Below are 2,500 nucleotides of genomic sequence, written 5' to 3'. Positions count from 1 at the left end.
CACCACCGGTGCCACAAGGAACGACTCCGGTAGTATGGGAGTGGGCTCAACGGACCTCTCCTCCGTGTCATACCGCCGGGACAGCGCATCTGCCTTACCATTCTGGGACCCAGGGATGTACGTGATTTTAAATACGAACCTGGTGAGAAACATACTCCATCGAGCCTGGCGAGTTCAGTCTCCCGCTGCCCGGATGTACTCCAGGTTCCGGCGGTCAGTCAAAATGAGGAAAGGGTGTTGAGCCCCCAGCCAATGCCTCCACACCTTAAGGGCTTGAACTACAGCTAACAGCTCCCTGTCCCCAACGTCATAGTTACGCTCCGCCGGGCTGAGCTTCTAAGAGTAAAAAGCACAGGGGCGGAGTTTAGCTGGCGTGGCCGGACCGTTGAGAGAGACGCCTATACCAGCCTCAGACGCGTCTACCTCGACCTGAAAGGGTATGCATCCGGATGCGCTAGCACCGAGCCGACGTAAACAGGTCCTTCAGTCTCCTAAAGGCCCCGTCTCGCATCGGCTGACCACTGCAGTCGCACCGACCCCCTTCAGAAGGGACGTGATGGGAGCTGCCACCTGTCCAAAACCCCCGGATAAACCTCCGGTAGTAATTCGCGAAAGCCAAAACTGCTGCACCTCTTTACAGTAGTTGGGGTTTAAGCACTACGCACTGCGGACACACGATCCACACTCCATTCTCACCCCCTGACGCGAGACAACCGATAACCCAAAAAGGAGACCGACTCCTGGAAAAAACAGACATTTCTCTGCCTTGACATATAGGTCATGCTCCAACAGCCTCCAATACACGACGCACCAGGGTTATATGCTCGGCTCGGTAGACGAGTACACCAGAATGTCATCAATGTACACGACCACCCCTTGTCCCTGCATATCCCGCAAAAATCTCATCTACTGAAGGATTGGAAGACTGATGGAGCATTCATCAACCCATATGGCATGACGAGATATTCGAAATGACCTGGGACGTGGTACTAAACGCTGTCTTCCATTCGGTCACCCTCTAATGCGCACCAAGTTATACGCGCTCCTGAGATCCAGTTTTGGCGAAAACACGCCCATGCAATGACTCCGTCAATGGTCGCAATCAGAGGGAGTGGATAACTGTATTTCACAGTAATCTGATTGAGACCACGGTAATCAATGCACGGGCGCAACCCCTCCATCCTTCTTTTTCACAAAAAGAAACTCTGAGGAGGCGGGAGAAGTGGGAGGGCCGAATGTATCCCTGTCTCAAAGATTCGGCTATGTAAGTCTCCATAGCTTTTCTCTCCTCTTGAGACAAAGGATACACATGGCTCCGTGGGAGCGCTGCTCCTGCCTGGAGATCAATCACACAATCCCCCTGTCTATGAGGAGGCAACTCGCGTCGCCCTAGTTTTGCTAAACACGAGGCTAAATCCCCATATTCAGGTGGAATGTGCAGTGCGGGCACTTGGTTTGGACTTTCCACCAAAGTCGCCCCCGGAAAACACCCAGACATCGCCCTGCACTGAGCAGACCACCCATGAGAGCCTCTGTTGCCACGAAATAGCAGAGTTGTGGGTGCTTAACCAGGGAATCCCCAGCACCACTGGGTACGCAGGAGAGTCGATCAGATACAGCTGTATAGTCTCCTCACTGACCCCTGCGCACACATCCTAAGTGGCGCTGTGATCTCCCTGATCAACCCCCGACCCCAACGGACGGTTATCTAAGGCATGAACGGGAAAAGGTTTGTGAACAGGTGGGAGAGGGATCCCTAACTCAAACAAAACTTCCGATCAACAAAACCGCTGCGCCTGAATCTACGACGCCTTATGCGGGAATGAGGTGCAACCTGTGGAAAACACAGGATACAAAAGTGCGCAACAGAAAGCTCTGGGTAAGTGGGACGTACTCACCGGGAGGCCCCCCAGTGCGGGCTGTTGTCTTCTCCCGGGAGAACCCTCCCCAGCACCTGGCCGCAGTGTGCCCTCCACGACCGCACTTGGTGCAGGAGACAGGCCCCTCGGGCTCCTCCTCTTCCGTTCTCTAGCACGCACCCCCCGAGCTCCAAGGGCTCGGCTCGGAGGTGCCGGAGGGCGGAATGGACGGACTCCCTCGGGACGTCCACGGGTGGCCAGCAGGGTGTCCAGACGGATGGACATATCGACCAACTGGTCGAAGGTAAGATGGGTATCCCTGCAGGCCAACTCACGTTGAACGCCTTCTCGTAGGTTGCTCGAAAATGGCCGATAGGCCCGCTCATTCCACCCTGCATCAGCCGCTAGAGTCCGGTACTCTAGAGCAACGCCTGTGCGCTCCCTCCTCCCCTGTCTCAACTGGACTAGACGCTCCCGTAGAGAACTCTGCGTAGGTCAGTGTTGGCGTCCATTCTCCTCACTGGCGTTAGCCCACTCCAACGCCTTCCCGTGAGACAGAGATGAGGGCGGACACGCTCTCGTATCCCGAGGGCACCGGGTGTACAGTGGCCAGGTAGAGCTCCACCTGCAGGAGGAACCCC

The 2,500-nt window shown here is 55.8% G+C and overlaps 1 pseudogene; it reads right to left on the bottom strand.

Annotated features, from left to right (window-relative positions):
* The window catches only part of LOC123485663, a 60,242-nt pseudogene that overhangs the window by 23,067 nt on the left and 34,675 nt on the right, over positions 1-2,500 (bottom strand).

The sequence above is a fragment of the Coregonus clupeaformis genome, unplaced genomic scaffold, assembly GCF_020615455.1.
Source record: "Coregonus clupeaformis isolate EN_2021a unplaced genomic scaffold, ASM2061545v1 scaf0786, whole genome shotgun sequence".
In the NCBI taxonomy this organism is placed as follows: domain Eukaryota; kingdom Metazoa; phylum Chordata; class Actinopteri; order Salmoniformes; family Salmonidae; genus Coregonus; species Coregonus clupeaformis.
Note: the sequence above shows the minus strand (reverse complement) of the source record. Positions and strands in the feature narration are given on the sequence as shown.